A 26,714-nucleotide genomic window follows, 5' to 3' on the forward strand; every position below is an offset into this window, starting at 1 on the left:
GCCATTTCCCCTGCTCTGTGAATGTTGAACATTACTTGTTATTGGCAGCAGTGGCCGGCCATTTCCCCTGCTCTGTGAATGTTGAACATTACTTGTTGTTGGCAGCAGTGGTCGGCCATTTCCCCTGCTCTGTGAATGTTGAACATTACTTGTTGTTGGCAGCAGTGGTCGGCCATTTCCCCTGCTCTGTGAATGTTGAACATTACTTGTTGTTGGCAGCAGTGGTCGGCCATTTCCCTGCTCTGTGAATGTTGAACATTACTTGTTGTTGGCAGCAGTGGTCGGCCATTTCCCCTGCTCTGTGAATGTTGAACATTACTTGTTGTTGGCAGCAGTGGCAGACCATTTCCCCTGCTCTGTGAATGTTGAACATTACTTGTTGTTGGCAGCAGTGGTCGGCCATTTCCCCTGCTCTGTGAATGCTGAACAGTACTTGTTGTTGGCAGCAGTGGTCGGCCATTTCCCCTGCTCTGTGAATGTTGAACATTACTTGTTGTTGGCAACAGTGGTCGGCCATTTCCCCTGCTCTGTGAATGTTGAACATTACTTGTTGTTGGCAGCAGTGGTCGGCCATTTCCCCTGCTCTGTGAATGTTGAACATAACTTGTTGTTGGCAGCAGTGGTCGGCCATTTCTCCTGCTCTGTGAATGTTGAACATTACTTGTTATTGCCAGCAGTGGCAGGCCATTTCTCTTGCTCTGTGAATGTTGAACATTACTTGTTGTTGGCAGCAGTGATCGGCCATTTCCCCTGCTCTGTGAATGTTGAACATTACTTGTTGTTGGCAGCAGTGGTTGGCCATTTCCCCTGCTCTGTGAATGTTGAACATTACTTGTTGTTGGCAGCAGTGACAGGGCATTTCCCCTGCTCTGTGAATGTTGAACATTACTTGTTGTTGGCAGCAGTGGCAGGGCATTTCCCCTGCTCTGTGAATGTTGAACATTAGTGTCTTAGAGAGTGAAACCCTTCTCTTCGGTCTACTGGTTTAACTACAGCATACTGTTCTGGCCTGAGCTCTCAGCCTCTCACAAACCCACTGAACCCCCCCTGGGAGGCCCAGGATTTGATTTGATAAATGTACCCCACTATTTGGGCAAATCAGCTACAGGGCAACCTCATGTAAACGGCTGGCGTTAGGTAGGTCTGACTAGCTCTCCCACAGTGTGAGCTAGTCAGCCATATTCCCGAAAGCTGTGGTGGTAGCACTAGCTTATTTAACCTTGATGGTAGAGATCATTAATGTCCTCCATGATTATTACTCATGGCTGAGAACTCTTAAGTGCACCAAATCATTCAAACATAAGCTATGGCTGAAATGAAGCACCTTGGTGTGTCTGTAGGCATTATTGCAAGTTCTTGCTCAGGGTTGCCAATTAGACAATCTAATTAGTGGTGTTTATTGACTCAACACACATGAAAGTGCAGCGTTTAAAAAGAACTCTATTTTACCGCAAAATATAACCAAGCATAGCCGGGAGAACAGCAGAAGGAGAGCAGTTCTAGGCCTATGTTCCAAACAGAACCATTTCCAAACCAATCTTCAAACGAAAACAGAAAACAGTGCAGTAGATCAATCCACACATTGTGAGAAAAAGCAACAATGGAAATAGTTTATATAAATATACTTGAGGTCTTGCTATTTATTTAGCAGTAGCTGTCATTCCGTGAGGTAAGTATGTACATGCGATTGGAGTTAGGATATTTTATTTAATTACCTTTATTTAACCAGGCAAGTCAGTTAAGAACAAATTCTTATTTTCAATGACAGCCTGGGAACAGTGGGTTAACTGCCAGGGGCAGTTAACTGTTCAGGGGCAGAACGACAGATTTGTACCTTGTCAGCTTGGGGGTTTGAACTCGCAACCTTCCGGTTACTAGCCCAACACTCTAACCACTAGGCTACCCTGCCACCCCGGGTATGGCAACATCTAGCCTACAACTACACTCAACATATACTTGCTATTTCGACAACAGTGTGGATGGAACTTTAGGGAGAATTGTTAAAGATTTTACAATTACATTTTTATTTTATTTAGCTAGGCAAGACAGTTAAGAACAAATTCTTATTTACAAAGACGGCCTACCGGGGAACAGTGGGGTTAACTGGTCTAGGAACAGTGGGTTAACTGGTCTAGGAACAGTGGGTTAACTGGTCTAGGAACAGTGGGGTTAACTGGTCTAGGAACAGTGGGGTTAACTGGTCTAGGAACAGTGGGGTTAACTGGTCTAGGAACAGTGGGGTTAACTGGTTTAGGAACAGTGGGGTTAACTGGTCTAGGAACAGTGGGGTTAACTGGTCTAGGAACAGTGGGGTTAACTGGTCTAGGAACAGTTGGTTAACTGGTCTAGGAACAGTGGGGTTAACTGGTCTAGGAACAGTGGGGTTAACTGGTCTAGGAACAGTTGGTTAACTGGTCTAGGAACAGTGGGGTTAACTGGTCTAGGAACAGTGGGGTTAACTGGTCTAAGAACAGTGGGTTAACTGGTCTAGGAACAGTGGGGTTAACTGGTCTAGGAACAGTGGGGTTAACTGGTCTAGGAACAGTTGGTTAACTGGTCTAGGAACAGTGGGGTTAACTGGTCTAGGAACAGTGGGGTTAACTGGTCTAGGAACAGTGGGGTTAACTGGTCTAAGAACAGTGGGTTAACTGCCTGTTCAAGGGCAGAACCACAGATTTGTTTTACCTTGTCAGCTCGGGGATTCGATCTAACCACTAGGCAACCTGCCACCCCAATTGCTTGGTGTTTGCTTACAATACACAGGGGGAGTTGCATAAAGTGGTGAGTGGAAGAGACTCACCAATCCACTTCAGTCAACCTGGGTTAAAATGTACCGCCTTTGGGAAAAGCCTGTGTGTGTTAGGGAGGGAAAAAGGCGAATATATGATTGTATTGCGTGGAGAAACCAGGGTTACGCTGTCAGGGATTCCGCAGGCAGTTAAAGCTGGCTAGCCGAAGAGAAGCTGATGGAACCACTGAAACACAGACCTAATCAACGAGGAAGTGCCAAGTCCAGACCAAATCAGCAGATGGCCTCCCTCACCTCTGCAGAGAGGGGACTGGCCTTTAGTTCCTACCACTTTCCCATGGGGCAACAACCCCTGAGCAAACACATCATCTACCTTGGAGCTAGTAGAACATGATGCTGAAAACTAGCAACCGACCGGGCTGTCAGTCAACCAGACCCCTAGTAAACACAAATCACATTTTAATTTGTCACAAACACATGGTTAGCAGACGTTACTGTGAGTGTAGCGAAATGCTTGTGCTTCCAGTTCTGGCAGTGCAGTAATATCTAACAAGTAATCTAACAATTCCCCAACAACTACCTAATACACACAAATGTAAAGGGGTGAATGAGAATATGTACATATAAGTATATGGATGAGCGATGGCCAAGCGGCATAGGCAAGGTGCAATAGATGGTATAATATACAGTATATACATATGATGTGAGTAATGTAAGATATGTAAACATTATTAAAGTGGAATTATTTAAAGTGCACTGTATAAAGTGACTAGTGATCCATTGTTTAAAGTGGCCAGTGATTGGGTCTCAGTGTAGGCAGCAGCCTCTCTGCGTTAATGATGGCCTTGAGATATAAGCTGTTTTTCAGTCTCTCCGTCCCAGCTTTGATGCACCTGTACTGACCTCACCTTCTGGATGATAGCGGGGTGAACAGGCAGTGGCTTGGGTGGTTGCTGTCCTTGATAATCTTTTTGGCCTTCCTGTGACATTGGATGCTGTAGGTGTCATGGAGGGCAGGTAGTTTGCCCCCAGTAATGCGTTGTGCAGACCGCACCGCCCTCTGGAGAGCCTTGTGGTTGTGGGCGGTGCAGTTGCCGTACCAGGCGGTGATACAGCCCGACAGCATGCTCTCGATTGTGCATCTGTAAAAGTTTGTCAGGGTTTTGGGTCACAGGCCAAATTTTTTCAGCCTCCTGAGGTTGAAGAGGCGCTGTTGCGCATTCTTCACCAAACTGTCTGTGTGGGTGGACCATTTCAGTTTGTCCGTGGTGTGTACACAGAGGGACTTAAAACATTCCACCTTCTCCACTACTGTCCCGTCGATGTGGATAGGGGGGGGCTCCCTATGCTACTTCCCAAAGTCCACGATCATCTCCTTTGTGTTGTTGATGTTGAGTGAGAGGTTATTTTCCTGACACCACACTCTGAGGGCCCTCACCTCCTCCCTGTAGGCCGTCTCGTCGTTGTTGGTAATCAAGCCTACCACTGTAGTGTCGTCTGTAAACTTGATGATTGAGTTGGAGGTGTGCATGGCCGCGCAGTCGTGGGTGAACAGGGAGGACAGGAGAGGGCTGAGCACGCACCCTTGTGGGGCCCCAGTGTTGAGGGTCAGCAAAGTGGAGATTTTGTTTCCTACCTTCACCACCTGGGGGCGGCCTATCAGAAAGTCCTGGACAACAGTTGCACAGGGCGGGGTTGAGACCCAGGGCCTGTATGTATGAATGGAAACAGAGACACTGGTCTACAGCCAGCGGCTGCAACACTCCTTTCTCAAGAATGTACGCCCTTATCGTAGACAAACCCTTGTGACGACATTGCTTCCATTGTCAACTTTTCAGAGCACACCTGTTATTTAGCTTTTGTTTAGTGCTGTTGGTACCCAAGAGGCTAAAACGACTAAGTGGAGGTTGACTTGTATGTTCGGATTGTGGTGTGTAGAGTAAAGTGTGTTGTCATGACGTCAGGCCTTGTTTACAGAACAACAGACGTACTTTAAGTATTAAAGTACTGAAAAGCTCGACCCTACATCATACTACATTATACATTAGGGGTCTCCCGAGTGGCGCAGTGGTCTAAGGTGTCACTTCAGACACCCTGGTTCAATTCCAGGCTGTATCACAACCGGCAGTGATTGGGAGTCCAATAGGGTGGCGCACAATTTGTCCAGCGCCGTCTGGGTTTGGCCGGTGTAGGCCGTCATTGTAAATAAGAACTTGTTCTTAACCGACGTGCCAAGTTAAATAAAGGTAAGAAAATTATAATTGGATAAACAAACCCCCATGATGTCATTGCTTACTGACTGGCTAGCCGAACTCATTTTAGTAAAAACCTACCTGTCTTGCTGCACAAAACAAACAAACAATTTAGAAGGGAAACACTAAACTCCAACACAATTTGAAGAGTCTTAAAACATTGAATTGAAAAGGAGCTTTGTAAATACAATCCATTATCTGATTGACAGAAAAGGCGTACGGTGTAAAGAGCGCTTCACACTAAAGTGCGAATGACGCTGTCACTGCAGAGGTGGTGACGATACTGTTAATGACTTCCACACACAGGTGGTGACGATACTGTTAATGACTTCCACACGATACTGTTAATGACTTCCACACAGGTGGTGACGATACTGTTAATGACTTCCACACACAGGTGGTGACGATACTGTTAATGACTTCCACACACAGGTGGTGACGATACTGTTAATGACTTCCACACACAGGTGGTGACGATACTGTTAATGACTTCCACACACAGGTGGTGACGATAAGGAGGGATTTACACAACCACTTCTCCGGTTTCTTTGACTCTCACAGGCAGCACAGTAAGCAAAGAGGCTCCACCATGAGAAAGGGGAGTTGGAGGAACGAGGAAGAGGGGTGTCGACGAGAACGACAACAAAATGACTTTATATATATATGTTTTTTTACATTTAGCATACACTCTTATCCAGAGTTACTTACAATAGTGAGTGCAGACATTTTCCTACTGGTCACCTGTGGGAATCGAACCCACAACCCTGGTGTTGCAAGCACCATGCTCTACCAACTGAGGCACACGGGAACATTTGTTTGTATTGAGACTCTCGCTGTGTGTTTTGGCAGTTAAGCAACAAGCTCCCCGATGAATTGAGCTCAGAGAAGTGGGGCCTTTAATTGGAGCGGCAACCAGCGCCAGCAGCATGGACCGGCGGGCCCCCCCAGGGAGCACTGGTACCGCCTCTTTAAGAGGCCCTTATCGTCAGGGATTTCACTGAGCCCTCAGAGAATATCAGAGATGGCGCTGCTGGAGATGAATGAGGAAAGCATCTTATAGCCAATGATCATGCATTGATGAGCACCCCAAACAACCACTTTATCAGGGAACTTAGATTGAGATATGAGTAGCATCCCAGAGAGAGCGGCTCTGTCAGGCAAAGCCAAACGCTCCGGTCTGAGGAAAAACTCCTGTGGTTGTGTGAACACTCACTCGGTGGTTGTCCTCTGATGCTAAATTAAACATCTCTCTCTCTCTCACTGGCTCCATCTCCATGCAGGGTGACTCTGAGGCTCCCTGGATCTACAGGCTGGCAACTAAACATTCTACAGCCACACTGTTAGCAAAGACTCTGAGGAGTCATTCCAGGGCCTGACGAGGTGACTCAATTACTCACACCCCGTAGGGCCATGGGGAACAGTTCATTACCCACACCCCGTAGGGAACAGTTCATTACCCACACCCTGTAGGGAACAGGGAACAGTTCATTACCCACACCCCGTAGGGAACAGTTCATTACCCTCACCCCGTAGGGCCATGGGGAACAGTTCATTACCCACACCCCGTAGGGAACAGTTCATTACCCACACCCTGTAGGGAACAGGGAACAGTTCATTACCCACACCCCGTAGGGAACAGTTCATTACCCTCACCCCGTAGGGAACAGGGAACAGTTCATTACCCACACCCTGTAGGGAACAGTTCATTACCCACACCCTGTAGGGAACAGTTCATTACCCACACCCCGTAGGGAACAGTTCATTACCCACACCCTGTAGGGAACAGTTCATTAACCTCACCCTGTAGGGAACAGGGAACAGTTCATTACCCACACCCTGTAGGGAACAGTTCATTAACCTCACCCTGTAGGGAACAGGGAACAGTTCACTACCCACACCTTGTAGGGAACAGTTCATTACCCACACCCTGTAGGGAACAGTTCATTACCCACACCTTGTAGGGAACAGTTCATTACCCTCACCTTGTAGGGAAAAGTTCATTACCCACACCTTGTAGGGAACAGTTCATTACACACACCTTGTAGGAAACAGTTCATTACCCTCACCCTGCAGGGAACAGTTCACTACCCACACCTTGTAGGGAACAGTTCATTACCCACACCCTGTAGGGAACAGTTCATTACTCACACCCTGTAGGGAACAGTTCATTACCCACACCTTGTAGGGAACAGTTCATTACCCTCATCCTGTAGGGAACAGTTCATTACCCACACCCTGTAGGGAACAGTTCATTACCCTCACCGTGTAGGGAACAGTTCATTACCCACACCCTGTAGGGAACAGTTCATTACCCTCACCCTGTAGGGAACAGTTCAATACCCACACGTCCTCCTGGATTACAGTCAGGGTGTCGCGCTCACCCTCCTGGATTACAGTCAGGGTGTTGCGCGCACCCACCTGGATTACAGTCAGGGTGTCGCGCTCAGCCTCCTGGATTACAGTCAGGGTGTCGCACTCAGCCACCTGGATTACAGTCAGGGTGTCGCGCTCAGCCACCTGGATTACAGTCAGGGTGTCGCACTCAGCCACCTGGATTACAGTCAGGGTGTCGCACTCAGCCACCCTGCCTCCTGGATTACAGTCAGGGTGTCGCGTTCAGCCACCCTGCCTCCTGGATTACAGTCAGGGTGTCGCACTCAGCCACCCTGCCTCCTGGATTACAGTCAGGGTGTCGCACTCAGCCACACGGCCTCTTGGAGTACAGTCAGGGTGTCGCGCTCATCCTCCTGGATTACAGTCAGGGTGTCGCTCTCATCCTCCTGGATTACAGTCAGGGTGTCGCTCTCATCCTCCTGGATTACAGTCAGGGTGTCGCGCTCAGCCACCCGTCCTCCTGGAGCCACCCGTCCTCCTGAGTACAGTCAGGGTGTCGCGCCCATCCTCCTGGATTACAGTCAGGGTGTAGCGCTCAGCCACCCATCCTCCTGGAGTACAGTCAGGGTGTCGCGCTCAGCCACCCGTCCTCCTGGAGTACAGTCAGGGTGTAGCGCTCAGCCACCCATCCTCCTGGAGTACAGTCAGGGTGTCGCGCTCAGCCACCCATCCTCCTGGAGTACAGTCAGGGTGTCGCGCTTGTCAGCTAGTAAGGCAATGTCCAACAACCCAAGCAAAACGTTATCATAAACTAACGGCTTATTGGTAAGTGTCGGCTCCATAGAGGAGGACGCGGACCGGAAAACGGCATCGGTCTGAGGAATTCTTCTAACCCTCGACTAAAAGCATGCTTACATGCCCGAGCTTCAGATCGCTCCAAACCAAAGATGCTTACGACTGAAGGGAGAGACCACCAAACACAAACCCACACTAAAGGAGAGACCACCAAACAAACCCACACTAAGGGAGAGACCACCAAACAAACCCACACTAAGGGAGAGACCACCAAACAAACCCACACTAAGGGAGAGACCACCAAACAAACCCACACTAAAGGAGAGACCACCAAACACAAACCCACACTAAAGGAGAGACCACCAAACAAACCCACACTAAGGGAGAGACCACCAAACAAACCCACACTAAGGGAGAGACCACCAAACAAACCCACACTAAGGGAGAGACCACCAAACAAACCCACACTAAGGGAGAGACCACCAAACAAACCCACACTAAGGGAGAGACCACCAAACAAACCCACACTAAAGGAGAGACCACCAAACACAAACCCACACTAAAGGAGAGACCACCAAACACAAACCCACACTAAAGGAGAGACCACCAAACAAACCCACACTAAGGGAGAGACCACCAAACATATATCCACCATCTAGACTACAGACTTTAGCCTTGCAAAAGAGCAGGAGGAGGACCAGTCTCCAGTCGGGGGGAAATGGAAGCAGGAATCTAAATGGAAGCATAACCTCAGTGGAAGCTCCAGCTGAAACCTACAACAAAAACATCCATTATTCCTGGCAGTGTTTCTCCTCTTTGTGGGCTCAAGTGCACTATTAGTGGTTCAGCGGTCATTTCTCTCAGAAAAGTTTCCACTTCGCCAAGCCTGCACACACACACACACACACACACACACACACACACACACACACACACACACACACACACACCATGTGCTTTGTCCACACCCTGCAAACTGGGACTCTGAGGTTGTAAAAGGATTGGGTCTGTCCAAAGACAGAACGTTTCATGCCAAATATAAACTATTTAAAAGGCTTTTCTTTACTGTTCAACATATGATTTAAGTATCGCAAATCAAAATTGTGGCAGTGTGCCGTGTTACGAAAGACTGCTGTGGGAATGTCGTCCTATTAGGTAAAAAGCATCGCTGAAAACCTCGGCCGTTGAAAGACCTCGGTTGAAATACAACCACATCACCATTCAGGTAGTAAATGATTGGGGATTGTCTTTAAATCAACATGAAGCTTCACTAAGCTAAATAAGCCCCAGCAAAACGGAAAAGACTGACCAGCCCTTTACTTTCTAAGTCCTTTCAGGGGTAATACTACCTGCTCATGACGGTTTAAAAGACCAGGCCCTCGGTCTGCTGAGCCAATGGGCATCATCTCAGGTATCCCCCCCCCCAAACCCATCATCAAACAACCATATCCACTTTCACGCTGGCACAGAGGAGAATCAATGCTCCCTAGGAAAACAAATCGCAAAAAAACTAAACAAGGGGAAGCGAGGAAAAGAGGTCTGGAAAAAAGTTAAGCGCAGAGTTATACAACTGGTACAGTAGGAATGGAGTCTCACAGAAACACAACATTTGGTTTTGGCAGGCGAGTGCGTTACAGCTTAAATTCCATTGAGTTCACAGAACATTCTTGTGTAACCCCCCACCCCCTCCTTTCCACAGCAGAGTAATAAGTGTTTCAGATTCAGGACCAGATCCCTGCGGCCCCCGGATGTGTGATGTCACCTTCCCAACATCCCTCTGAATGGGGACACGCTGGGAGGTGGTGACCAGTCCCTGCGGGGGAGGTTGGACTAAAGGTAGGGGTCAGGGAGCAGAGTTCAGGCCGTGTCAAGAGTCTCCGGTAACCATAGGAGATGGTCCCACCACTGTTGAAAATACGTCTGCCATACAAGTCCCACCCACCCACACATCATAATGACAAGAGAGAAGCAAAAAAATGTAAAGAGTGACAGAGGAAAACAACGCAGAATCATTTAGAATCTAAGTAGTAAAACAGACTTGAGGGTCTGTAAACTACACCACTACACCACAGATGAACGTAACCAATTGAGATATTACCATAGAGCCTGCTTCAACGTTTAGCCTAAGCATTAGAAACTTAATAAGGCATAAAAATCATTTGACACAAATTAGAATTTAACAAGAATGGGGAATTAAGCGACAATCCTCAATCATTTCTTTGAGGGCACATTTGTATTGGTCCACTTGCCTCTCGGCTAATTTGAACTGATTGGGGGCCTTCTCCATGTCTTCACAGGCTTAAATTAATCATCTACCCAAGTCGACACATCCTGTTTTCACTGAAAAACAAGCCCAGCAGGAGAGACTTTAACAGAGCCACATGCTCACCTTTAACCGTACAGTGACCTCCCCATCTCTGACCCTGCCACTAACTGACCCAGGTAGTAAAACGCCTGTTATTGTTATTTATTGTGTCACAATTAAAAATATAAATGAATTAAATCACATTTTCTTGTTCTCTGCATTGTTGTGAAAGCCCTCGTAGGTAAGAATTTCACATTAAAGTCTACACCTGTTGTATTTGGCGCATTTAATCAAACTTTACTACCTGAACGCTAACACAATGACTAATCTATTCACTTTACTACCTGAACGCTAACACAACGACAGTAATCTATTCACTTTACTACCTGAACGCTAACACAATGACTGTAATCTATTCACTTTACTACCTGAACGCTAACACAACGACAGTAATCTATTCACTTTACTACCTAAACGCTAACACAATGACTGTAATCTATTCACTTTACTACCTGAACGCTAACACAATGACTGTAATCTATTCACTTTACTACCTGAACGCTAACACAATGACTGTAATCTATTCACTTTACCTGAACGCTAACACAATGACTGTAATCTATTCACTTTACTACCTGAACGCTAACACAATGACTGTAATCTATTCACTTTACTACCTGAACGCTAGCACAATGACTGTAATCTATTCACTTTACTACCTGAACGCTAACACAATGACTGTAATCTATTCACTTTACTACCTGAACGCTAACACAATGACTGTAATCTATTCACTTTACTACCTGAACGCTAACACAATGACTGTAATCTATTCACTTTACTACCTGAACGCTAACAACGACGGTAATCTATTCACTTTACTACCTGAACGCTAACACAATGACTGTAATCTATTCACTTTACTACCTGAACGCTAACAACGACCCGGTAATCTATTCACTTTACTACCTGAACGCTAACACAATGACTGTAATCTATTCACTTTACTACCTGAACGCTAACAACGACGGTAATCTATTCACTTTACTACCTGAACGCTAACACAATGACTGTAATCTATTCACTTTACTACCTGAACGCTAACACAATGACTGTAATCTATTCACTTTACTACCTGAACGCTAACACAATGGCTGTAATCTATTCACTTTACTACCTGAACGCTAACACATTGACTGTAATCTATTCACTTTACTACCTGAACGCTAACACAATGACTGTAATCTATTCACTTTACTACCTGAACGCTAACAACGACGGTAATCTATTCACTTTACTACCTGAACGCTAACACAATGGCTGTAATCTATTCACTTTACTACCTGAACGCTAACACAATGACTGTAATCTATTCACTTTACTACCTGAACGCTAACAACTTGACGGTAATCTATTCACTTTACTACCTGAACGCTAACACAATGACTGTAATCTATTCACTTTACTACCTGAACGCTAACAACGACGGTAATCTATTCACTTTACTACCTGAACGCTAACACAATGGCTGTAATCTATTCACTTTACTACCTGAACGCTAACACAATGACTGTAATCTATTCACTTTACTACCTGAACGCTAACAACGACGGTAATCTATTTAAGGATCTTCCCTTTTCTTCTTCTTGAGGAGAGTATTTGAAACGCCAACACTAATGACTGAAAAGAGACACCTTCCTCAATCTCTCCAATTGCAGAGAAATAGCGTGACGTTGAACTGAGTGGAGCAAAGTCCATCTTCCATCAATCACTCGTGACCTTTCAACTTAACCCAGTTGGTGTGGACACAGTTTAACTAATCTCACGCTATGTTTAGATGTACCTCTAAGCAGCCTTTCAGGTTAGGAGCTCTAATCCCAACTATGTAAACAAGCAGGAACTGAGGACTTAAAGTTGAGACAATTCAGAGAAGATTCCTTGTGATCTCAACATCCCCAAACGCCACTTTGATAGAGATCAAAGGCTTGATAATGTACACTTTTCTGAAACAAAATGGCAGAAAAAGCCAGACTTCTCAACCTGTTTAAGACTGAAATTAAAAAATGTAAAGTTTAAAAAAATATATAAATATAATAAAAAGCAGGACATTGCCCTCTCATCATAAAACCAGAACACTTTCACACTAGTCGCCATAAGTCGTTCACCTAAATCGTTCACCTAGCCGTACTCTACACAGACCGGTGTCGCATAACCAATCAGAGCTGCGGTAGGAGTATATGCAAATAGACTACTGCCATATATGGATCTGTGCCATTTACATTGAACTAGACCATGTTTACAGCATGAGCAATCATGAGTAGATGCACTTGTTTTGAGATCAAAGGGAGAGCTGCATGTAGCCACGTGTGCACATTTTGGCGTTACTGAGGGTGTATTGGTTTAGCAGATGTCCTGGGTAACGCAGTGTGTAACACAGGCTTTAGCTGTGTTGCCTAAAGTCCACTCCAGGCACCCAAGTCATAGACCATTCTCTATGCTACTGCACGGCAAGCGTTACCGGAGCGCCAAGTCTAGGACCAAAAGGCTCCTTAACAGCTTCAACCCCCAAGCCATAAGACTGATGAACAATTAATAAAATGGCCACCTGGACTATTTACATTGACCCCACCCCCATTTGTTTTGTACACTGCTGCTAATCGCTGTTTATTATCTATGCACAGTCACTTCACCCCTACCTACATGTAGTAATTACCTCAACTAACCTGTACCCCCACACACTGACTCGGTACCCCATTATTGTTATGTATAGCTTTGTTAATATGTAATTTTGTGCTACTTTTTTTATTCATTAATTAATTTTATTTTGTAATTATTTTCTTACCTCTATTTCTTGAACTGCATTGTTGGTTAAGGGCAGAAGGTACAGAAGCATTTCACGGTAAGGTCACACCTGTGTGTATTCGGCGGATGTGGCAAATAACACTTGATTTGAAATCTAGAATATGTTCGTGCTGTGCATGTCAAACATTATAAACCTACATAATTATCCACATCAAAAGGTAGACGATTTATTCACAGCAAATGTTTGCGCTAGCAGGTGTCATAGTACGAATCAGGGGGCTGCCATTTTACATAGACGCTCTACGTTGCAGAGCACTGTGCAATTAATCACTGTGCTGTGGCGATACTGTATAAATCTGTGCCCATTACCCAACAGCAATGTTCCCCAGGGACTGTCACCCAGAGTGTAAAACAAATATCAGCCCAAGAAGAGAAGCATGAGATTGAAGTTCAACTTTCTAGAGTTTACCCTGTTAGTTAACACTATCAACGTTTCCCTTTACTGTGGCGATTGTGATCGAATCAACACAATATTAGCCATTTTCAATGCAACATAATGAAAGAAAACGAACTATGCAAGAGATGTTGTTGTAGGCAGAATGCATCAGAGAATGATTCTATTGCGCAAGACTCAGCCGTACTCTACACAAACCGGTGTGACATAACCAATCAGAGCTGCGGTAGGTGTATATGCAAATAGACTACTGCCATATATGGATCTGTGCCATTTACGTTAAACTGGACCATGTTTACAGCATGAGCGAACATGAGTAGATGCACTTGTTTTGAGATTAAAGGGAGAGCTGCATGTAGCCACGTGTGCACATTTTGTTCATATCCTTTACCAGTTAGTGAGTTATTAGCCCAGTTGTAGATCATTTGTAGTCCGCAATAGTGGAGTGATTGCTTCCTACAAGAGCACAAAACGTGTACATTTCTAGACATCTTTGAAAAGCGAGTCAGGTGAAAACCTTTTTGTCTTAAAGGGGCAGTGTTGTATTTTGAGACGGGCTTGAGTAAGCTAAGTAGTGAATAGGCAGAGGGTAGCATCATTTATCTGATTCTCTGTAATAAACGGTATGGGAACAATTATGCATTTTATTTTGTAAAGTGGTTTCTGGCAGCAAACAACATTTTCAGTGGATAAACAGGTTAATGTCAAGACTTGAATGTTTTTTTCAAAAGTCTCAAGGAATGTAGACCGGCATTGAACACCACACATTGGCTGCTACTGTAGGCTGAATGATAGAACATGTTAAAATGTTATGGGATGCATTTTCTACATTGTTTTTGAAGGTAGATGACTCTGGTAGGCCTACATTATGATCAAATGGCCACAGTAGCCTACTTGGCCACTGTTAAAACTGTAACCTAAAGTGGATACAGCCTCAGTGTTCACAGTAAAACTGTAACCTAAAGCGGCTACAGCCTCAGTGTTCACAGTAAAACTGTAACCTAAAGCGGCTACAGCCTCAGTGTTGACAGTAAAACTGTAACCTAAAGCGGCTACAGGCTCAGTGTTGATAGTAAAACTGTAACCTAAAGCAGCTACAGCCTCAGTGATCACAGTAAAACTGTAACCTAAAGCAGCTACAGGCTCAGTGTTCACAGTAAAACAGTAACCTAAAGCGGCTACAGCCTCAGTGTTCACAGTAAAACTGTAACCTAAAGCAGCTACAGCCTCAGTGTTGCCAGTAAAACTGTAACCTAAAGCGGCTACAGCCTCAGTGTTGACAGTAAAACTGTAACCTAAAGCGGCTACAGCCTCAGTGTTTACAGTAAAACTATAACCTAAAGCGGCTACAGGCTCAGTGTTCACAGTAAAACTAACCTAAAGCGGTTACAGGCTCAGTGTTCACAGTAAAACTGTAACCTAAAGTGGCAACAGCCTCAGTGTTGACAGTAAAACTGTAAGCTAAAGTGGTTACAGGCTCAGTGTTGACAGTAAAACTGTAACCTAAAGTGGTTACAGGCTCAGTGTTGACAGTAAAACTGTAACCTGAAGTGGTTACAGGCTCAGTGTTGACAGTAAAACTGTAACCTAAAGCGGCTACAGCCTCAGTGTTCACAGTAAAACTAACTTAAAGCCGCTACAGCCTCAGTGTTCACAGTAAAACTAACTTAAAGCAGCTACAGCCTCAGTGTTCACAGTAAACGCACTCTGGAAGTTGCACAGAATTTTCACAACGTTCAAGTTTGCACTCAGAAGACCTGAAATTTGCTCAGTGCCGTAAACATTTAGAGGGAACATTGCTCCAATGGGGAAGAAGTAATGAGTCGTGCACTCAGAGGGCAGATGAAAGGACTAGACCTGACAGCTCCTATTGGACACCATTCACACGCAGCCAATCAACTGGACTCAAAAATAACATTTGACAAACACACAATCCAGAGATGTGGACAGGACAGACTGGACCACACTGTGATGTTAGTTTCGGTGTTTAAAACAGACTTTGACCATAGAACATTCCGAGAAGAAGTAGCCTTCACAACAGTCAATACTGTGCACCGCCATTGATCCTCCGATAAGAAGAGTCAATAGAAGAATCAATATGGTCAATAGCCTAGACAATGATCTGTAAAAACCTACTACTTTCCCAACCAGTCTGGGCACAAAAGGGGAATGAGCAGTCTGTTATGGTTGTGAGTGGTGACACGGTTTATGTTGAGCTCTAGCCGGCACCAGACCAGAACATTCTCAACAAGGCCATACCCACGGGGTTGTAAAACAAATCGGGCACTTACTGCCTTTGCCTATAATTAGAGAAGGATTGAGAATCTGATTGATGGAAACCCAAAGCTGCCTGTAATTGGAGTTTTCCTGGGTCCTGGAAGACTGGTGACCACACTGGAGGCTTAACGCCAACTTCATAACATAGCTCGATGGCTAGTCGTACTACACAATATATATATATATAATCATTCTGAAGGGGGCAGGACACCTCTGCTCTCCACTGATGTTCCAAGGCTTCCCACCTCCCCAGGCTCACACGGAACAAGCCTCAAAGCACTTTCAAAACCAAACGACACAGGGGAATTTAAAAAACTGCCAGTTTCCTGTGACCAAGTGTGGACTTCTAAATGTCAAGCTGTGTTTTCTGGACTAAAAATCTCAGACAAAAGTGGAAAATTATTAAACGCTACCATGAGAAACCTGGGGGGGGGCTACACTGAGCCCTCCCCCCTTGTAACCTAGATTCACAGAGAAGGCAGTTTATTCCAGAGGACAGAAAAAACATATTTAAAAGAAGACAATGCTTGCCAGCTAAAAGCCTCTTCAAACATGCATCACACAATTATACACAGCAGGCCTGAGACCCCTTTTCTGTCCTTCCACTTGGACATAACTAAACAAACCCACATGTTTTCAAAGGTACAGTGTTCTCAGGCACTCTAACAGATGATGAAAGTGACTTATTTTTATTTAACTTTTATTTAACTAGGCAAGTCAGTTAAGAACAAATTCTTATTTACAATGACGGGCTAGGAACAGTGGGTTAACTGCCTTGTTCAGGGGGTAGAATGACAGATTTTTACCTTGTCAGCTCAGGGGATATGATCTTGCAACCTTTTGGTTACTAGTCCAACGCTCTAACCACTAGGCTACCTGCCGCCCCACAGCAGGGGCTGCAGACAGAGCACAGAGAGACTGTCACGTTTAAAAAAAAAAAACACGGTTTAACAGAAACATTAGTTAACATTATCCCACAAAAGACCCAGAAACCCATTTGTTCGACAACCACTTCTTTAAAATCCAATATAAGGTTTGTATTAACTAGGCCTTGTGTGAGGTGATGACCGGTTGGTGTTTAGTGTACGAGTGTGGGAAAAGCAGACCACAGAAAGTAACAGGTGAGAGTTGCGGCGGAAATGGCTGACAGGTTTGTGCAGCCCGGGCCACCAAAGAAACCTTTGTTCTACAGTTCACACGCAGAGCATCCTGCTAGTCAACAGCATGAGCTACGCCCCCGGCTAATTCAAATCACACCGTCTCCTACAGAGTCAACCATAGAAATCATATTCAATTACAAATCTATATTATAGTATTCTATGTCCTAATTCTATGGCACCAACATCCACTTCAACACACCCCCATTAAAAGTGTCAATCAGCACATGAAACAACAACAAACTATTCTCCCCACCAGTATAACAAGCTTATATTTTGGGTTCTGCTGGGATACGACAGTTGAACTTCGCGAAAGTGGGCATTTATAAGTTCTATTCTTCAACAATCAAAATGAATAGTCCTACATGTAATTTATTTAAATCCCAAAAATACATGTAGCAACTGCTGATCGACCCTTTAACCATTATTGACTCAACTCAGAGAGCCCAGTCTGACAAGAGTTGGACATAAAGAAATTACAATATTTTAATGTAACCTTTATTTAACTAGGCAAGTCAGTTTAAGAACACATTCTTATTTATAATGACGGTCTACACCGGCCAAACCCTAACGATGCCGGGCCGGTTGTGATACAGCCTGGAATCGAACCAGGGTCTGTAGTGACGCCTCTATCACTGAGATCCAGTGCTTTAACCGCTGCGCCACTCGGGAGTCCAAAATGGTAACGGTAACACAATAGAAGTCAGATTCTGAATACCTTGCTTTAAAGTTCAGCTTCTAACGTACCAAAAAAAAAACATTCTACTATGCATATGTACAACTGGACCAAGTTGCATGTTTAATGACTAAGCCATCACCAGAAAGAACAGTGCTATTCTTCAGTGACCCATTTTTTTGTAAGTGAGGAGAGAGGGGTTTACAAAACAGCGCCCCCTCCCCCCACCCCTCAAGGGGGAGGCATATTGAGGCAGACAGCTCAGAGGACCACGGGCCTCATCTCCTGGCCCTTAGCAACAGCCCCAGACAGCTATTCACCTGTTGCTAAGAGGAAAGAGACTCTCCGCCAAGTTCTCTCACATCCTACCAACATCAATGAGGAAGTGAAACAAAAATAGAACTGCTAGGCTACTGTTGCCAACTCAATGAAAACTGTTAGGCTACTGTAGCCAACTCAACGAAAACTGCTAAGGTAGCCAACTCAACGAAACTGGTAGGCTACTGGAGCCAACACAACGAAAACTGGTAGGCTACTGTAGCCAAAACAACAAAACCTAGTGGTTAGAGCGTTGGACTAGTAACCGGAAGGTTGCAAGTTCAAACCCCCGAGCTGACAAGGTACAAATCTGTCGTTCTGCCCCTGAACAGGCAGATAACCCACTGTTCCTAGGCCGTCATTGAAAATAAGAATTTGTTCTAAACTGACTTGCCTGGTTAAATAAAGGTAAAATAAAAATATAGCCATTTCAACGAAAACTGTTATGCTACTGTAGCCAACTCAACTAAAACTGCTAGGCTACTGTAGCCAACTCAACTAAAACTGCTAGGCTACTGTAGCCAACTCAATGAAAACTGATAAGGTAGCCAACTCAACGAAAACTGATAAGGTAGCCAAATCAACGAAAACTGCTAGGCTACGGTAGCCAACTCAACGAAAACTGCTAGGCTACTGTAGCCAACTCAACGAAAACTGCAAGGCTACTGTAGCCAACTCAACGAAAACTGCTAGGCTACTGTAGCCAACTCAACGAAAATTGCTAGGCTACTGTAGCCAACTCAACGAAAACTGCTAGGCTACTGAGCCAACTCAACGAAAACTGCTAGGCTACTGTAGCCAACTCAACAAACACTGTTAGGCTACTGTAGCCAACTCAACGAAAACTGCTAGGCTACTGTAGCCAACTCAACGAAAACTGCTAGGCTACTGTAGCCAACTCAACGAAAACTGCTAGGCTACTGTAGCCAACTCAACGAAAACTGCTAGGCTACTGTAGCCAACTCAACGAAAACTGCTAGGCTACTGTAGCCAACGCAACAAAAACTGCTAGGCTACTGTAGCCAACTCAATAAAACGCAATCAAAAGTCTCCAGCCTTTTCAATCGAGAAGCCCTTGTGAAAGGGAAACTAAGACAAAATGAAAATGTTTTCAATAAAGAGGCTAATTTGACATTGGCTATGATCCTATGATAAACGACAATCAGATTTGAATTAAAAGAACCAGAGCCTTATCGCTATTCACTAGGCCTTACCTTACTAAGAGACTATTCACTAGGCCTTACCTTACGAAGAGACTATTCACTAGGCCTTACCTTAAGAAGCCATTCCCTGGGTCCTGCTGCCACAGAAGAAGCTTAACAAAAGAGATGCCTGTATCTACTGTCAGTGGCGATGACAATTCAATTGTTGGTGTGTGAGTGAGTGTGACAGAGGAAGCGAAGAGTGGTGGTAACCCCAATGCCACCTGCATTTTGAAAGCAGCCAATAGCCTGGTATCAACAAATCAACAGAGGCCTTGACTGAGTAGGAGGCACACGACAACACAGAGAGGTGAGAGAAAGAGAGCATTGTTAAAATGTTGAGATATAACCAGTGGCTGAAAAGAAACTGCCAACTACTAGTTGAACAAAACAGTCTGAAGCACCAGCTTGTTAGTGAGACAATGCTAGCCTGGATGCAATTATACCGTTCTTGTCACTGCGGCTAGGGAGTCATTACGACAGCTATCTTTTGTTCTATTACACTAAACCGTATCAAGCTACCTGCATCTCTATGTCATCGATTTCAGCGTCTCTAGCCTCGTCTCTGTGTGTTGAGGCATCATGAATGGCCACAGCCTACTGGTACACTCTGCTAACAGACTTCAGACAACAGCGGCCTCTGTTCAGAGTTCAAAGGTCAGGCAGCGGAGCACGGCGCAGGTTGACCGATTATGATTGTGCTTTTACGAATGTATTTCCCAAGCAGTTGAGGTAGGCAGAAAAAAATAAACAATTAAATAAAAACAGGAAATGGAAGCAAAGCCTCAATTTAACGCTCTCAGGCCTGGGTTAAACAGCTGTGTTGCAGGACCCTGTTTTCACGAGACACTGTAAACGCCTACATTCTGCCCATTTAAAAACACAGTGGAAAAGACACTGTGTTGTGTGTGCAGCAGGGCAGTCACGAGCTAGTCCACCGAGACTACAACAGATAGTTCTCCTCTACTCACTGGGAGGCTGTGCTCTTTGGTTCAGCATGGAGTTCAGGTTACATTTTCCTCTGCTTGCCCTAGTCTCAGCCTTGATGATCGCTGCCAGCTCCACCTCCAATGACTCTGTTTAGCCCATGCATGAAAAAGGACAATCGAAGAGAGCGAGAGAGAGTTAACCCACCAAGAAGTATTTGTGTTCCCTGACAACACAGCCAGGACTGCTGGGTGTAACATGACCTTTACACCAGAGACAGCAGGGAGGAAAAGCTTTTCTACAGACGGCATAACAATCAAGATAGTGTTTCACGGAGAGCGAGAGAACGAGAGAGAGAGAGAGAGAGAGAGAAAAAAGCCTCCCGGCTAATCAGTATTCAGGGGCAGGAGCCTGCATGAAACCAGAAGGTAGCAGAGCAAGCTGAAAAAGACCTTAGATTGCCCTGATAACTGCACAGGAGTTTGACATATGGCTTAGCGTCTATTCTGTCCACACGGAAGTGTAATCATGGCTCTGTGTACACTGACTGACTACATATTCTGAATAAAAAAAATAACAAAATAACGTACACCCCTTCTTCCTCCCACTTGCCCGTCTCCTTCCTCTGAGGGACAACCGATTGAGATCGTGCTGCTATCTGAAAGAGTAAGTGGCAGCTCAGTGTATTGAAGGACAGGGACAGGGTTGACTGCAGCAGTAGCTCCCTGTGTGGATGGCCAGCAGGTTTACACTGTATTCTCTGGTCTCAAGCCTAGCTGATACCCTTCTCCCCTCGCTTGGCTCATCTGCTCTGCCCCTCCCCCCGTCAACACTTCTGATGGGGGTTGGCTGGCTTGGGACTCCGCCTACTATTGTGTTTCGGGAGGTAATGGGAGGAGACCAAAATACGAAGCCCCTCCCTCCTCCTCCTCCAGCAACCAGCAAAACTGGTCAAGTCTTCCACATAGGAAAGTCTGAGCTTATTTTCTACACACATACACCTCTGGGGGTGTACTTTCACTCCGCCTGTAAAGTCCAAACTCAGTACTGTACAAAATCCTTTTCCTAGAGTAGCAAAAACAACACAGCACTTACATTTTGAGAAGGCTTGAAGATTCTGATGTAAAAACTAAGAAAAAGGGTGTTAGCTCTGTTGCTGGGGAGTTAAGCCAAAGGAATGTCAGGCACACACACAGTGCCTCAGTCAAGCCCCATCCTGAAAACACAACTCCCAGGCTTCCCTTAAACAAATCCAAACGCTAGACGAGTAGACTGAGGAAAACAACATGGCTGCCGCTGTGGCCGTGGTGAAGTTGTAGTAAACAGTTCCGGGGACACCCAACTGAGAGATCAAGCTGCTGCTCTCACCTGACCCGTCTTCTCACTACATGCTCCAACAAAGTCCCATCTGTGCTGTGGAAAATACCGGAAATCACCCTTGCGCCCTCCCATCACTCTCCTTCCCTCTCTCTCTCTCTTCTTCCCGCCTTCTCCTCCCCTCCCTCTGGCCATTCCACCAGAGCGGTATGTATTACAATAATAATCCACACTCTTGTCAAGGTCACCCACTGGAGAGCTCAGTCAGAGAGATGGCCGGGCTGCACAAAGATCCAGATAAGCAGTGCAGAACCTGTACATCTCTGCTCTCCCCGCTGCTTAGTCATGCCTTTATCTCTGCAGCCCCCGAGACAGACTGCCGAGCCCTAAGCCCGAGACAGACTGCCGAGCCCTAAGCCCGAGACAGACTGCCGAGCCCTAAGCCCGAGACCGACTGCCGAGCCCGAGACCGACTGCCGAGCCCTAAGCCCGAGACAGACTGCCGAGCCCTAAGCCCGAGACCGACTGCCGGGCCCTAAGCCCGAGACAGACTGCCGAGCCCTAAGCCCGAGACCGACTGCCGAGCCCGAGACCGACTGCCGAGCCCTAAGCCCGAGACCGACTGCCGAGCCCGAGACCGACTGCCGAGCCCTAAGCCCGAGCCAGACTGCCGAGCCCTAAGCCCGAGACAGACTGCCGAGCCCTAAGCCCGAGACAGACTGCCGAGCCCTAAGCCCGAGACAGACTGCCGAGCCCTAAGCCCGAGACAGACTGCCGAGCCCTAAGCCCGAGACCGACTGTCGAGCCCTAAGTCCGAGACCGACTGCCGGGCCCTAAGCCCGACTGCCGGGCCCTAAGCTGAGCCCTAAGCAGACGGCTGAGCCCTAAGCAGACTGCTGAGCCCTAAACCCGGGACAGACTGCTGAGCTCTAAGCCCGAGACCGACTGCTGAGCTCTAAGCCCGAGACCGACTGCTGAGCTCTAAGCCCGAGACCGACTGCTGAGCTCTAAGCCCGAGACCGACTGCTGAGCTCTAAGCCCGAGACCGACTGCTGAGCTCTAAGCCCGAGACAGACTGCTGAGCTCTAAGCCCGAGACAGACTGCCGAGCCCTAAGCCCGAGACCGACTGCCGAGCCCTAAGCCCGAGACAGACTGCCGAGCCCTAAGCCCGAGACAGACTGCCGAGCCCTAAGCCCGAGACAGACTGCCGAGCCCTAAGCCCGAGACAGACTGCCGAGCCCTTAAGCCCGAGACAGACTGCCGAGCCCTAAGCCCGAGACAGACTGCCGAGCCCTAAGCCCGAGACAGACTGCCGGGCCTAAGCCAGACAGACTGCAGGCCCTAAGCCCGAGACAGACTGCCGAGGCCCTAAGCCCGGACAGACTGCCGAGCCCTAAGCCCGAGACAGACTGCAGAGCCCTAAGCCCGAGGCAGACTAAGGACATGGGATTAAACACCTCCATCTGCAACTGGATCCTGGACTTCCTGACGGGCTGGTAAGGGTAGATAACACTTCCAGCACGCTGATCTTCAAAACAGGATCCCTCCCCGGTTCATTCATGACTGCGCGGCCAGGCACGACTCCAACACCATCATTACGTTTGCCAATGACAACGGTGGTAGGCCTGATCACCGACAACGACGAGACGGATATAGGGAGGTCAGAGACCTGGCCGTGAAGTGCCAGGACAACAACTCTCCCTCAACATGAACAAGACAAAGGAGATGATTGTGGACTACAGGAAAAGAGGACTGAGCACACTCCGTCCTCATGGAGCGGGACTGTAGTGGAGCAGGTTGAGAGCTTCAAATTCGTTGGTGTCACATCCAACAAACTAACATCGATCCAAGAACATAAAGACAGTCGTGAAGGGCACGACAAAACCTATTCCCCACAGGAGACTGAAAAAATTTGAATGGGTCCTCAGATCCTGAAAAGGTTCTACAGCTGCACCAACGATAGCACCCTGAGCGGTTGCTTCACTGCCTGGTACGGCAACTGCTCTAGCTCCGACCGCGATATGGCCCAGTACATCACTGTGGCCAAGCGTCGTACCATCAGGACATCTATACCAGGCGGTGTCAGAGGAAGGCCTAAAAATTGTCAAAGACTCCAGACACCCTGAGTCATGGAGTGTTCTCTGCTACTGCACGGCAGCGGTACCGGAGCGCCAAGTCTCGGCCCAGGAGCCTTCTTAACAGCTTCTACCCCCAAGCCATAAAACTCCTGAACATCTAATCAAATGGCTACCCAGACCATTTGCCTGCCCCCCTTTACACCCTGCAACTTTAATAACTCAACCTACATTGCATATTACCTCAATTACCTCGACTAACCAGTGCCCTTTGTTGACTCATTCTGGTACCCCCTGTTTATAGTCTCGCTATTCTTATTTTACTGCTGCTCTTTAACGCTACTTGTAACTTTTATTTATTATTGTTATTCATATTTTTGTAACTGCATTGTTGGTTAGGGGCCCGTAAGCAAGCATTTCACTGTAAGGTCACACCCATTGTATTCGGCACATGTGACCAATAAAATGTATTTTCATTTGACTGCTGAGCCCTAAACCCCGAGACAGACGGCTGAGCACTAAAAAAATAGCTCACTACCTCTACTGTTCTCCCCCTTACAGAGAGACCAGTAAACACTGTAATCAACACCTCCGTCAGGAGAGACCAGTAAACACTAAACAACACCTCTGCCAGGAGAGACCAGTAAACACTAAACAACACCTCCGCCAGGAGAGACCAGTAAACACTATAAACAACACCTCCGGCCAGGAGAGACCAGTAAACACTATAAACAACACCTCCGCCAGGAGAGACCAGTAAACACTAAACAACACCTCCGCCAGGAGAGACCAGTAAAAACTAAACAACACCTCTGCCAGGAGAGACCAGTAAACACTAAACAACACCTCTGCCAGGAGAGACCAGTAAACACTAAACAACACCTCTGCCAGGAGAGACCAGGAAACACTAAACAACACCTCCGCCAGGAGAGACCAGTAAACACTATAAACAACACCTCCGCCAGGAGAGACCAATAAACACTATAAACAACACCTCCGCCAGGAGAGACCGGGAAACACTGTAAACAACACCTCCGCCAGGAGAGACCAGTAAACACTAAACAACACCTCTGCCAGGAGAGACCAGTAAACACCAAACAACACCTCCGCCAGGAGAGACCATTAAACACTATAAACAACACCTCTGCCAGGAGAGACCAGTAAACACTATAAACAACACCGCCACCAGGAGAGACCGGGAAACACTGTAAACAACACCTCCGCCAGGAGAGACCAGTAAACACTAAACAACACCTCCGGCCAGGAGAGACCAGTAAACACTAAACAACACCTCCGCCAGGAGAGACCAGTAAACACTATAAACAACACCTCCGCCAGGAGAGACCAGTAAACACTATAAACAACACCGCCACCAGGAGAGACCGGGAAACACTGTAAACAACACCTCCGCCAGGAGAGACCGGGAAACACTGTAAACAACACCTCCGCCAGGGGAAAACAGTAAGCAACACCTCCGCCAGGGGAAAACACTAAACAACACCTCCACCAGGAGAGACCGGGAAACACTGTAAACAACACCTCCGCCAGGAGAGACCAGGAAACACTGTAAACAACACCTCCGCCAGGGGAAAACAGTAAACACTAAACAACACCTCCGGCCAGGGGAGACCAGTAAACACTGTAAACAACACCTCCGCCAGGAGAGACCAGTAAACACTAAACAACACCTCCGGCCAGGGGAGACCAGTAAACACTGTAAACAACACCTCCGCCAGGAGAGACCAGTAAACACTGAACAACACCTTCGGGGGAGACCAGTAAACACTGTAAACAACACCTCCGGCAGGAGAGACCAGTAAACAACTGTAAACACCTCCGCCAGGAGAGACCAGTAAACACTGTAAACAATGCCCCAGCTAGCAAGCCCTGATGGGATTATTTATCCACAACAACCACTGTTCTTTCCTGGCGGAGTTGTTGTTTAGTGTTTACTGTTCTCCCTGAGCGGAGGTGTTGTTAGAGTTACACAATGCTGGACTGGGCCAGGGTGTTTCATACAGATATGATGTCCAAACATCACAGCCAAGGTCTAAATATTACAAAGCAGATCTGGAAGGGACAAAGCCAGACGATGCTCCAAAAAAACAGAGCAAATAAGCAAGGCATTGGATTAAAGTACGCTCCATCTTTGACTGCTAGAACTGCCCAAGCAAAGATTGCATAAGTAGTGTGTAACAACTTTGGACTTCAGTTCAAATGATATCTAGCCTAATTAAATACACTCAATTAGAAATGAACTTTTTAGTGTGGGAGTAACAACGGTGAGAGCGGAGTAGGGAAAGGGAAGTGCCACCACAAGTATCACCCTAGCTAGCATTGCATTCTCGCTCTCTCCTTCTCTCTCCCCCTTCTCTCTCTCTCCCCTTCTCTCTCTCTCTCCTTCTCTCTCCCCCTTCTCTCTCTCTCTCTCTCTCTCCCCTTCTCTCTCTCCCCCATCTCTCTCTCTCTCCCCCATCTAAAACTAATTTCCATTCAAAATCATATTTACCCTAACCCCTAAAGGTAACCCTAACCCAAACCCCTAAAGGTAACCCTCACCCCTAACGTAACCCTAACCCTAACCCAAACCCCTAACGTAACCCAAACCCCTAACGTAACCCTAACCCCTAACGTAACCCTAACCCCTAACGTAACCCTAACACCTAACGTAACCCAAACCCCTAACGTGACCCAAACCCCTAACGTAACCCAAACCCCTAACGTAACCCTAACCCCTAACGTAACCCAAACCCAAATCCCTAACGTAACCCAAACCCCTAACGTAACCCAAACCCAAATCCCTAACGTAACCCTAACCCCTAACGTAACCCTAACCCCTAACGTAACCCTAACCCCTAACGTAACCCTTACCCCTAACGTAACCCTAACCCCTAACGTAACCTAACCCCCTAACGTAACCCTAACCCCTAACGCAACCCAAACCCCTAACGTAACCCTAACTCACCTAACGTAACCCTAAACCCCTAACGTAACCCTAAACCTCTAACGTAACCCAAACCCCTAACGTAACCCTAACCCCTAACGTAACCCTAACCCCTAACGTAACCCAAAC

At 46.5% G+C, this 26,714-nt stretch overlaps 1 protein-coding gene across 2 annotated transcripts in view; it reads right to left on the bottom strand.

Annotated features, from left to right (window-relative positions):
• The window catches only part of LOC135556712 (zinc finger protein 609-like), a 648,963-nt gene extending 628,463 nt beyond the window's left edge, over window positions 1–20,500 (bottom strand). The window contains exon 1 of one of the 2 annotated variants that reach the window (XM_064990108.1): window positions 20,456–20,500. The gene's annotated coding sequence lies outside the window, so the exon portion shown is untranslated. Of the gene's footprint in view, window positions 1–20,292; window positions 20,434–20,455 lie in introns of those variants that run through there. The other variant, XM_064990107.1, reaches the window with a different exon arrangement.
• Between the last annotated feature and the right edge of the window lie 6,214 nt (window positions 20,501–26,714).

This window comes from Oncorhynchus masou, chromosome 15 (genome assembly GCF_036934945.1).
Source record: "Oncorhynchus masou masou isolate Uvic2021 chromosome 15, UVic_Omas_1.1, whole genome shotgun sequence".
NCBI classification, from domain to species: domain Eukaryota; kingdom Metazoa; phylum Chordata; class Actinopteri; order Salmoniformes; family Salmonidae; genus Oncorhynchus; species Oncorhynchus masou.